General features: G+C 41.9%; 1 pseudogene; it reads left to right on the top strand.

Annotated features, from left to right (window-relative positions):
- The first annotated feature begins 6,011 nt into the window (after positions 1–6,011).
- Positions 6,012–12,437, top strand: LOC123948794 (annotated as a pseudogene).
- Positions 12,438–13,192: the final 755 nt, after the last annotated feature.

The following is a 13,192-nucleotide window of genomic DNA, read 5'->3' as shown; positions in this document are numbered from 1 at the left end:
TGGCCAGTGAAACACAGATGGACCAGGGTGGAAGAGCAAATTCCCTGACTCCAAGGCCTTGCTGCTCGGAGGTGTCCACGGACCAGCAGCCTGGGCATCACCCGGGAGTCCCATCCCAGACTTGCACTTTCACCAGATCCCTAGATGATCCAAATACACATTAAAGTCTGCGCAGTGCTACTTTTAGGTAAGGCTCTTCAAAAAGTCCTCGCCGACCCCTTCCTGCCCAAATGCTTAACCCTCCACCTCCATCCTAAATGCTGCTATCTTATTCTGACTTTTCTTGAAATTCAAAGCTACGGTGGGGTCCGGGGTGGTGTTATATTTTAAAAGGGGACTCAAAAGGAGGACTTACTTTTTTTAGAAAAATAAAATATAGCCAATTCGAAAGAACTTTTGCAGCTCCAATGTCATGTTGTTAATGTAGAAATACAAACATCTACTATGTTTATATTGGCTTGCTTGTAAAATCATCATCTTTGGTTATATTTAGGAACTTGATGGCTTGGAAAGTATACTGAAAAAGTCTGAGAACAAAAATATTTTTCCCCTTAACTCTCTGGAAAGAAAACTCTTTAAAAAAAATCCTCAAACATCTCTTTCCTACTTTCTTAATCCCATCCACCAGTATGCATTTCTTCCTCTTACCTTTGTTCCAGTTCAATTCCCTCATTTTGTTTACATTTTTTAAAAATGTATAGAATTTTCTTATTACATACTTATTTCTTAGGGAAGAATTAGGGTATATAGAAGCAAAATACAACAAGAATCCCATTGATATAGAAACAACTATAAACTTTTTATAAAAAAATTATCTCAAACTTTTTTGTGTATGTATTTGTTAACAAAAGTGGGATAATTCAGAACATCATAATTAGTATATAGTTCCTTTTAAATGGAACTATAATTACTAACTTCTTTACATCTGCAAACATAAAAATGTACATTTATTAAATTCTGCCATGTGGATTATACCATGATTAATTTAATGATATTTCTATTGCTATTAGGTAGTTCAACTTTTCACTACTAAAAATAGTACTGCGCATCCTTGATGATTTTCTTACCTTAAAATTTCTTTCATTAAATCATAAATGCACTATCACACTTGTGAGAAAAATTTAAATACAGAGAACACTAAATTTCTTTGACCATCATTCCCAGTTCTGGTTCCCATCCCACCTTCCTAGAGGTAATGACTGTTACCAGATTTGTATATATTTTTGTGCATATTCTCCCAGACCATTTTTCATGCATTTAGTGCATATATATAGCTATAAGAAATAAACTACTATTTCGGGTTGTTGGTTCATTGGTGGTTATTCTTCACACCAGTGGTATCATACAAGACCTATCATTCTTCAAACTGCCTTTCTCACTTAAACAATCAATTCTGGAGTGCTTTCTGTATTAATACTTACAGATCTACTTATTTTAGCTGTTGGCTAGTATTTTGTCCTGAACAGGACATGGTTTATTAGCATGTGTTGGATGAACTGACTTTGAGGCTATTTCCACTTTTTGTCTCTTCCATAAAATATGCTTATACATGCTTCTTTGTGTACACTTGGGGGTGTTTCTTTAGGGTAGGTTCAGAGAAGTGGCATTGTTGAATCTTAGGATCACTGACTTCTTTCTATGTGTGAATGAGAAGAAAAGCCCTTTTGAAGATTCTGCAGGGAAAAGCATAGTTCTTAAAAGTCTGAAAAATGATTTTTGTTTTCCCCTAGCTTTGTTCTTGGCTTCCAATATAATCTTGAGGTTTCTTAGCTAGGGTGGATGGATGCGTCTGAACAAGAGAAAGGGCATACCAGGGCTTTGGGGAAAAATAAGAAGAAGGTTTGGCTGAGTTTAAGATATTGCCTTACAGGAAGGAAGAATGCCTGTGGGGCACAGCAGATGGGGAGTCCTCTCCCACTTCTCTTGTTCCAGCTGCCCCACTCCCACCGCAGCCCAGGGAACCCAACTGTCAACCCAACTTTTGATAAGTGCACATGGATACAGAGCATAACATTAGGTATTATAAGGATTTCAGTAGATGACATGGTCTCTATCTTGTGAAGGCAAGCAGACATCCATTCATGGGAAGATGTATTAACACTTACAAGCCATAAACTGTACTACCAAGTAAAACTTACTGTCAAGCAAACTGAGTACAACCACCATTATTCCTGAGTGAACAATAAGTCCTTTGTACCTTTCACCCGGATTATTGCCCCAGGTTTTCACTTGGTCTCTTTACCTACAATCTCTCCCTTTCAACCTATCTAGCTGATTGCTGATAAAGTAATCTGAAAAAGTCACTTTTATGGTATCTGTGATCTTATTCATTCCCTTCTCCTCTTATTGTCCCTTTATCCTTTACGACTCAGCTCAATAATGTTATCGTAGTAGGGGGGCCCGGGTGGCTCAGTCAGTTGAGAGTCCAGAGTCTTGATTTCAGCTCAGGTCAAGGTTGTGAAATCTCCCCGTGTTAGGGTCTGCACTCTGCCCAGAGTCTGCTTGAGTCTCCTCTCTCTCTCTGCCTTCCCCTCTGCTCACATTCTCTTTCTAAATAAATAAATAAAATCTAAAAAAAACCAGTGTCACCGTAGTAATCATTTGCAATATGAAGGTGTAGCAAATCAACACATAGTAGATCTTAAATTCACAGTGTTATATGCCAATCATATATCATTAAAGTTGGGAGGTAAAGACAGCTCAAACTTTTCATTCAATTACTTAACATGTATTAAGCACATACCATGTGCATATCACCTCTACTGAAAATTTCCCCTGACTCTAGGCTGTGTAAATAACTCTATCCCTGCTGCTTCTTTTGTAGTAGATCCTACTTTATTGTCATTACTTTTTATGTATGTATGTATATATGTATGTATTTTCTTCCATCCCTTTTTATTTTGTTTAAAAATTTTTAAATTGGAGTATAGTTGATACACAATGTAGTTTCAGGTGTACAACAAAGTGACTACTTATTTTTTTTTTCTGGCCTATGTCCACCCCAAACTGTGTGTTCTTAAAGTACAGGGTCTGTATCTTCTCCACCTCTGAACCCCCAGGACCTAATATTATGCTGGGCATATGGCTGATGCTTAATAAATATTTGTTCAACAAAAACAATGAATGGGGCACCTGGGTGGCTCACTCATTAAGCATCTGCCTTCAGCTCAGTCATGATCCCAGGGTCCTGGGATCGAGCACCACATCAGGCTCCCTGCTCATTGGGAAGCCTGCTCCTCCCTCTCCCACTCCCCCTGCTTGTGTTCCCTCTCTCACTGTCTCTTTCTCTGTTAAATAAATAAATAAAATCTTTAAGAAACACATACACACAATGAATAAATGAGCTTCCCAGAAGTGTGTACCCTGGTTCTCAAAGTACTTTAAAGATCTACAAGATAACTTCTGCTTAGAGAGGAAACTGTGTTAGGTAGCAAGAGCAGAGATAGGCTTTGCAGTGACTTGTCCTGGATCTTGAAAGTAGTAGAGGGAGGAGCTGCTACTTGCTCCAGTCTAAATCTTTTCATTTTATATTTCAAACACACAGTCTATATCACTGTTGCAATGTAAGGGGTGTGAAAGAGGTGTGTATTTTTAAAAAAGAAAAGAAAGCTTTTAAAAAGATGCAACTTTCCCTAGTTTGGAACTGAACTTTTTAAAACCTCTCATCTAATGCTGTCCCTTGCTTAAAGCCCTTCCGTGACTTCTCATGGGTTAAAGTTCAATAATTTTAGCTTGTCTTGTGAGGCTCCACATGGCCTGGAGATTGCTTATTTCTCCAGCATCTTTTCACATTGTTCTTGCTGAAGCTCCTTACACTCCAGCCACAGAAGTCATTTCTTTGATCTTCAGGGTCACCAAGCTTCTTCATCCGTGATGCCCTTCATGCCTGGAATACTCTCTGCTACAATCCACACCTGTACCTCCCTATCCCTATGCCCCCCCAACTTCACTGACTGCCACTCATCCTTCAGGTCTCAGCTTAGTGGTCACTGCCTGGGGAGGCCTGCTCCCCGCCACAGAGGAGGCTAGCTCACCCTACGGTATGTCTACAGAGCATTCTGTCTTTTCCCTTTACAACACTTACGATTCTTGTAACTTCATCGTCAAGTTATATAATCACCACACATTTGTTTTTTCACCCCCCCCCCCCCCGCCCCCATCCCGGTCCATGAGGACGCAATCTGCATCTGTTCTGTTCACTACTTTATTGAGAGGGTTTTACCTACATTACTTCATCAAGTTTCACAATCCTGTGAGGTAGACATCCTCATCCCTTATCTGACAGAGGAGAAAACTGAAGGCTCAGAGAGATGTGTGATAGCGTCAAGATTTGACCTCAGTTCCATCTGTATTACTGAAGAGTTGAAAGGGCTAGAAGTTCATTTATTTGGGATTTGGATTCTCAAGACTAGAATTTAATAGGATAATAATTCCGGGTGTGCCTCTAACTCTATACACAGTAGAGATACTATTACTTTACCTTATCTACCTCACAATTTTCCTTAGGATCAGATATAATAATATATATGGCATGCCTGTTAGCCATAACACAACCTATGAATATAAACGAAATACGTAGTGTTTTTCATCAGACTCAAGTCTATAACGGCTGCTGCTTATCTGGTCTGCACATTCTGGGCATCAGTTTCTTCAGTAAGATTGTCAGTTTGAAGACGAAGAGTCCAGATATCCCTATATATTATCTAGAGCAGGTTGTTAGCCCAGACTTCTGCTGACAGCTAAAAGATTAGTTGAGGGGTGCCTGGGGGGCTCAGTGGGTTAAGTCTCTGCCTTTGGCTCAGGTCATGACCTCAGGGGCTGGGCTCTGTGCTCAGCAGGGAGCCTCATTCCTCCTCCCTCTGCCTGCCTCTCTACTGGTGATCTCTCTCTGTCAAATAAATAAAATCTTAAAAAAAAAAAAAAAAGATTAGTTGAGAACGATAGTGTTCATCTTACAGGATGAGAATTATACATTTAGCTTTTACATAAATAAAAATAAAGCAATAAATAAAATGCAGAACGTGTTTAGAATTTAGCGTCCAGTATTGATCGCCAAGAACAGATTGAATGGTAAGGCAAGTGCGGTTAATGATTAGCATGAGTGGTTAACAGCTTAGACTTTGGAGTCAGAGAGACCTCAATTCAATTCCCTCGCGTCTATGTTTACCAACAAGGAGGCCTTGGGCGAGTCACTTAACTCCTTAAAGCTTCATTTCTACACTTTTAAATGTTACCACCCCTCAGCCTGTTGTAAGGATTAAAACAAATAATGTAAGGAAGCGCCGGGGACACAGGAAACGCTGCACACATACGGAGAGTTGTTATTGCCATGTCGGTCTTTGTTTCCTGGCTTGCTGATCCCTCCACACCTATTTGTTCCATGTTGCTTTTCTCCCAACTGGAATGATGACTTTCAGGTGTCAGAGTCTTAAGTACTAAGGCCAAGAACTCTGTCTCTCAGTCTGCAACTGCTCCAAGTGAGGCCAACCTTGCGTAAAGGGGAGAGGTTCCCTCTCATGTGCTATGTGCAGTGAGTCCCACCAGCTTCTCAGGAGTCTGGGGAAGCTTCGGTGTTTGTGCAGAGCACCAAGTTCTTCCATCCACGTTCGAACAACGGCATGTCTCTGCTCAACTACTTTTAAGAGTCATGCTAAGGATGGGAGGATTTTATTCTCTCTGGCTTTGGACAGCCAAAGGACTTGCAATTTGGAGCTGCAATCAAAAAGGGGTTTTGTTGTTTGGTCACTCTTTGGCTAAGATCAGATAGGCACAAGAAGATGACTTGATTCCTTATTAATTTTAAAATGGGAGCCTTTCTGTAATTCTGAAGCAGGAGTCAGAAATTCTAGTGGTAGCATTGTATTTTGGTTCGTGTATGTGTGTTTTCACTTAAAATGTACTTAACAGAGAAGTACTATGTTCTATTCTCTGGGGAGGAACAAAGATGAGTAAGTTCTCTTTCCCTCACAGGAACTGAAATCCTATGTAGGAGATAGACTAGGACACAGACGATGGGAGGGAGTGAACATACAGGTGAGAAAGGATGCTCTGAACATGGTCCCCTCAATTCTGGTTGGGATTTGAGTGTTTGGGGTGATGGGTAAGGGAGTAAAGAGAAATAGACACCCAGTGGGGCATGAATCCTGGCATTTATATTTATTAGTTAAATTAAGCTAAGCAAGCCATTTACCCTTTCTGAACCCATTTTTTTTCATGTGAAAGCAGAGAATATGCTTACCTCCAAAGATTGCTATGAGGATTAACTGAGATAAAGTACGTGTCAGGCATGATGCTGGACAAACTATGGCCAACAAATACTAGCCAATACAAATATGAGTGTGATTAATATACCATGACATAGTATTTAAAAATCGTGTCAGCATATAGGGTCAGTGGGGGAGGCTTGACGAAAGAGATCTTAACTGTCATTTCAGCAGCACGGTACAGACGCAGAGCACTTCTCAGATAAGCAAATGTGAAACCCCCCTTGCTAAATATTTGCCACTCTTCTGACACAGAGGAGGACATCCTGTGGTCACTCCCCTCCCCTAGTGAGATATTAGCTGGTGGTTTCATGCTCACCCCACCCAAGACGGTGGATTATCTGCCAGGAACAGACAACCAGGAAGATCAGTGGTTTACAATGAGCAGAGACCGGGGGTTTTACAGTAAATAACTCTTCCATTTCTATCAGTTTCTTGACCAAATGCTGAACAAATTATGATATAAAATGATAAGGAAGCCAAGACAGCTTCCGGAAAAGCTGAAAGTCTCTTTGATGTTGGAAGCACATCCTGTCATGTAGAGTGTACTGAATAATATGATGGCTGAAGACGACTTTACGGACAGGATAATTGGTACAGCAGACAGATGGAAGGAGGAAGGGGGCCTGGCACTGTACCTACAAGTGCAAAAGCACCTTCCTTGATGAAGCTGCTGTTCTGCACTCTAGAATCTCTCATTCCATTCGCCCAATCTAAACAAGTAAGCCTGATTTGAATAAATGCTAATTCAGCTCATTTATTATAAAACTCCTTGATTTAAGGGAAACACATGGTTTCTAGCAGGAGAAAATCACAATCTGTGATATAATGGTTCTTACTCATAAGAAATGCCACTATGGTCTCTGCTCTGTTTTCAAAAGCATTAGTCTCATAAGGACATTGTAACACCCCCAGGTTTATTGGCATTAATGTGGTTGGATCTATGTTTATTATGATGCTAATCAAAATAGTGGGCACCATCTTTGAGCTTCCAATTCAGGTCACTGGGAGGAAGAATTCAAACAGGCTTCAGGGAGAGTTTGAGTGGGCTTCAGTTCAAACCGTGTGACCCCTGCAAAACCTCTCATGGTCAGTCTCCAGGCTATTAATTCTATATAGGTAGAAGTCTTTCCTATCATCTTCAGGGCTATGCTATACCCAAAGTTCAGCAGAATATCTAGTACATGATGGGTGGGACATCAATATTTGTTGAAAGATTTAATTCAACCTTCATTATCTCTTTTAACACAACAACCCTGACAGCTCAATATAATTAGCTTTAGTTTGCTAAAGTTGACCTGCTTGTTTCAAAGCTATCTACAGAGTTATGCATGTGATGGGATGCTGCAGGTATGGGAGAAATTTGCTCTATGGTCACATGATCTCTGAGCTTAACATGGGAGAATCAAGGAGAATAATATTGTTTATGTAAAAATGCTTTTCATGCTTTTGCAGAGTGGGAAGAAGTAGCTCTGTTGGCCATTTGACTAGAGAAGGAGTTTGAAACCATATTTATGGGGATAGGTGGAAACAAGTGGAGATGTTTGGTTTGGAGAAGAAAATGCCTTGGGACATAGTAACAACCATGCTTTCACATCCAGGGTTGACTCAGAGCAGAAGAGACTGTCTTGACTATATAGGTCTAAAGGCCAGAACACAGTGCAAGCTTTAGGGAAACCAATTTTGGTTTGACATAGGGGAAAACACTGTAACTCCTTCTGCTATTCAGAAATTGAATAGATCACCTTGGAAGCAGGAAATCCCACTATTGGCAATGTCCAAAGTGGGACCACATGATCACTTGACAGGAACATTGTAAAAGGGATTTAAATATTGGCTAAGGGGAGAAAGGTACTAGGCTAAATGAGTATTTCCTTTTGTCTCCTAGAATCTGTGATTCTGTAATCCTATACTTGAAATTTGTAAAATGGTATCCAGTCAAGAATATATTTAAAAGAAAACTAGGTAATAGCTTAGTTCAGATTCCATTAGGCTATGAGGTCCCCTAATGTAGGATATCTCTCTATGTGATACAGCATTGTGTTCCCAGCACCAGCACGGCGTCTGGCACATAGTACACCATGGGTCACATGTGTTAAATGAATTAGTTGGAATCCTGGGTAAACTGGGGAACCTATCATGCTCTGAGCATTGACTTCCCAAGAAGCTATGGTGTGTAAAGGCATGAAAGCTCAACCAGATCAACAGTCCTGTCCTCCTTTCCTATCTACATTATAAGTTTGGTCTAGAGGGAAACACTTCCAGTTATTTGTGTTGTAAATATCATACTTACATGGAATCTTTTCTTCGGGAGAAGTGTGTATTTGCTGTTGCTCCCACGAGCTCAGAAGCTATTTGTGAGGACACCATGCAGAAGCCAACTTGTGGGATGCTGGAATGAGAGGACTGACAGGGGTCTGAGAGATCCCCTACTCTATCTGCAGCTGAGAGTATGCTAGAGTGATGGGGCCATAAATTAACGGGCTGAGGGGCACCTGGGTGGCTCAGTTGTTAAGCATCTGCCTTCGGCTCAGGTCATGATCCCAGGGTCCTGGGATCAAGCCCCACATTGGGCTTCCTGCTCAGCAGGAAGCCTGCTTCTCCCTCTCCCACTCCCCCTGCTTGTGTTCCCTTTCTCTCTATGTCTCTGTCTGTAAAATAAATAAATAAAATCTTAAAAAAAAAAATTAACGGGCTGAAAACCATAATCCAATATGGGGAGTCATCCCCGGAGGTGACACTGGAGAAACCCCAGAGGGAGACAATGGTTTCATCTAGTCTACCAGTTAGGGACTCAATGCAATACAGTTGACCCTTGAACAAGACAGGTTTGAGCCACCTGGGTCTACTTATATGCAGCTTTATTTTCAATTCATGCAGTATAGTACTATGAATGTATTTTCTCTTGTTAGTGATTTTTTTTTTGTTAGTGATTTTCTTAATAACATTTTCTTTTCTCTAGTTCACTTCACTGTAAGAATACAGTTATAACACATATATGAAATGACTGTCTATCTTACCGGCAAGGCTTGGAGGCTACTAGAAGTTAAGTTTGGGAGGATTCAAAAGTTATATGCAAATTTTCAACTGTGTGGGAGGTTGGCCGTAAGCCTTGTGTTGTTCAAGGGTTAACTGCATAGTGAATGAATGAACAAATGGTGTCCAAGAACAGTGTTGAACTTGGGACCAGAAAGCCTTAGTTCTCCTCTGGAGCCGCTGTCACTGACTGCCTTGTGACCCTTACATGTTCCTTATCCTCTCTATAGACGTCATCTGGGGCTACAGGCATTTAGACAACTGCCCTATTTGGAGGATACCAGTTATAGAGGAAGGAGGGCACGGCTGTCTCAAGTGTCGGTAGCAGTGGAAATGGAGAGAAGCAGATGACTCTGAGGGCCATTTAAAGCAGTAGAGTAAGTAGGTCTGCATGTATAATTGGACGTGGGGCGTGAATGGGGGGAAGTGGTCAAAGATGACTCCTAGATTTCTAACCTAAGCCGCTGGGTGGATGACAGCAATGTTTGCTGAAATAGGAACAAGCAAGCAGGTGCAGGTTTCAGAGGAAGCTGATGGACCACACCTTGTGCTCCCAGAAGCCCACACACTCAGAAAGATCCTGGCCCTTTGGCTCTTCTCTTATGTCCTTGTATGAGAAAAGGCCCACAGCATGAGAAGGTGGGTAGACCAGGTAGCTTCAGTTGTGACAGATACCCTGGTTATGCTTCCTGATGTGAGAATGCTTCAGGGACTGGTGTAGCTCAGCCTTAAATCCCTACATTTAACGTTTCTTATTGCTAAGGCAGCTCTGGAAGGCAAATATGGAGATCTGGGACCCACAAATCTAAAATTACAAAGAAAAGAAGAGAACCAGGGGACATTTCAAGATTAGAAGCTGGTTTTCTGCCAGACCCTTGCTTTATTTAATACACTTGCCCACACTCTCCTTGGTTTCCAAAGACCCACTGCAGGCTTGACTCCTGCAGCCTATGTCAGTGCCTCTAGGCTTCAGTGCTGAATAAATGAAACTAGTAGGATTAAAAAAAAAAAAAAAAGTGGAGGGGGGCCTGGGTGGCTCAGTGGGTTAAGCCTCTGCCTTCGGCTTAGGTCATGATCCCGGGGTCCTGGGATCGAGCCCCGCATCGGGCTCTCTGCTCGGCCGGGAGCCTGCTCCCCCACTGCTCTGCCTGCCTCTCTGCCTACTTGTGATCATTCTCTCAAATAAATAAATAAAATTAAAAAAAAAAAAAGTGGAGCTCCCTGAGGCCTGGCAGTGTCAGGACGAGGATCGATGAGTAATGGCAAGAACACAATTCCCATGGCACTGAGTTACCACTGACTTGAGCCCCATTTAAGTACTTGGGTATGCTGAGCTGACCTCCTTAAAGCCATGTTGCAGTATAGAGAATAACTGACATCCCATAGCATCTTCTGAATATTGCTGGGTGAAGAAGACGCATTTTTATATATATAGCAGAAAGGGAAATGGAAGAAGCAAAGAGAGCAAAGATGAAAATATGAGAAATTATGTCTGTCACTTTAAAAAAGAATAAGTTTTATGTCTTTGTTTCTAATTACAAAAGCAGTATATGTTTGTAGTAGAAAATTTAAGAAATGCAGAAAAGCACAATAAAATCTTCAGCTGTAATGCTACTAAGTGCTCTTGCCATTTGATAAATATTTACTGAATACTGACTAGCTGAGGCACAATTTAAGGTCCACAAGAACATTGAGACTTGAGCAATATTATCACTCCCTTTTTTTTTTTTAAGATTTTATTTATTTGTTTGACAGAGAGATCACAAGTAGGCAGAGAGGCAGGCAGAGTGAGAGGGGGAAGCAGGCTCCCTAATGAGCTGAGAGCCCGATGCGGGGCTCGATCCCAGGACCCCGAGATCATGACCTGAGACAAAGGCAGAGGCTTTACCCACTGAGCCACCTGGGCACCCCTTATCACTCTCTTTTAATCCATGAAGGAACTGACGTTCAGAGGTTGATATTCACCTGATGACACACAGCTGGCAACTGGTGCAGCCTAGATTTGAACCTGACTCTGTATCCCAATCTTCTCACAATACTTTGTCTTGATCCATGAAAAATACCAGAGGAGAAGGGAGTTGAGGGAAATTGGAAGGGGAGATGAACCATGAGAGACTATGGACTCTGAAAAACAACCTGAGGGTTTTGAAGGGGCGGGGGGTGGGAGGTTGGGGAACCAGGTGGTGGGTAATAGGGAGGGCACGTATTGCATGGAACACTGGGTGTGGTGCAAAAACAATGAATACTGTTACGCTGAAAAGAAATTTTTATAAAGTGAAAAAAAAAAAAAGAAGAAAAGAAAAATACCAGAGGTGATGTCACTTGGTCAAATAATCCCAAATTTCAGATGCGAAGTACTCCACAGCAAAAAGATATCACATGATATTTAAAAAATGTGTCTTGGGAGGGAGACAAACCATAAATGACTCTTAATCTCACAAAACAAACTGGGGGTTGCTGGGGGGAGGTGGGATTGGGAGAGGGGGAGCGGGCTATGGACATTGGGGAGGGGAGGCGAACCATAAGAGACTATGGACTCTGAAAAACAACCTGAGGGTTTTGAAGGGTCAGGGGTGGGAGGTTGGGGGAACAGGTGGTGGGTGATGGGGAGGGCACGTTTTGCATGGAGCACTGGGTGTTGTGCAAAAAGAATGAATACTGTTACGCTGAAAAAATTAATAAAAAGGAAAAAAAAATGTGTCTTCCCTTTCCTCAGCTACACTAAGGTGCTTGGTCCTTCTGGGGAAGCTCGAGGCCACGCTGGGGTGAGGCCCTCACTTCATCTGGCGACTACACTGTGCCCAGCCACACCCGCTTAGCCCACCCTTCTCAGAGCTCGTCTGCATCTATGTGGCCCTCAGCCTGCTCAGTGATGAGGTGACAGTCACGGGAGATAAGATCAATGCCCTAATTAAAGCAGCGGGTTTAAGCGTTGAACTTTTCAGGCCAGTCTTGTTTGCAAAGACCACGGTCAGTGTCAACATCAGGATCCCTCTCTGCAATGTAGGGGCTGGTGGACCTGTCCCAGCAGCTGGTCCTGCCCCCCCACAGTACAGCCAGCCCAGCTGAGAAGTAGGTGGGAATAAAGAAGAATCAGAGGAGTCTGATGAAGACATGGGTTTTGGTCTTTCCGGCTAAACCTCTTCTGTAACCTGTTCAATAAAAAGCTGAACTCTTAAAAAAAAAAAAAAATGTGTCTTGTCTTTCAAGACTTGTCACACTTCCTGCAATTTTGTAAACTCATCCATTGCAAAAGTGATGTTTTGATTCTTTGCCCTTTCTGACAACCAGAACAGAAAGCAACTCTCTTTCCATTACTTGGCCTGAGGCTTCCTTCTGCTTCTGCCCAAGGCAGGTTGTGGTTAACACTCACTGCTTAACCTCTTCCTCCTCTAAGTCCCTTTTTGAAGTAGAATCTTTTTTTTTTTTTTTAAAGACCACTTTGATACCATGGACAGTCCTAAATATCAAGCCAATCCCTTAAAAAATAATGAAATAGTAATGTGTGTCACAACCTTACCCCATTTCTAGGCTTCATTGTCTCTTACCAAGTCTCTCACTCCCCAGCCTTGAATCCCCAATCTGACTCTCACTTCATCCAGATATTAGAATGAGTTTCTACTGCACAGAGTACTTGATTTCTTAAGTTGAAAGTTTAATGCTTATTCTTCGTAGAAATGAATTAAGTGTGAATGTCAAAAAAGCACTAGCATCAAAACAACTATAACAGGGTCACCTGGGTGGCTCAGTGGGTTAAAACCTCTGCCTTTGGCTTAGGTCATGATCTCAGGGTCCTGAGACAGAGCCCTGCTCAGCAGGGAGCCTGCTTCCTCTTCTCTCTCTGCCTGCTTCTCTGCCTACTCGTGATCTCTGTATGTGAAATAAATTAAAAA

This window comes from Meles meles, chromosome 8, assembly GCF_922984935.1.
Source record: "Meles meles chromosome 8, mMelMel3.1 paternal haplotype, whole genome shotgun sequence".
NCBI lineage: Eukaryota > Metazoa > Chordata > Mammalia > Carnivora > Mustelidae > Meles > Meles meles.
This window is presented reverse-complemented; position numbering and strand designations above follow the sequence as displayed.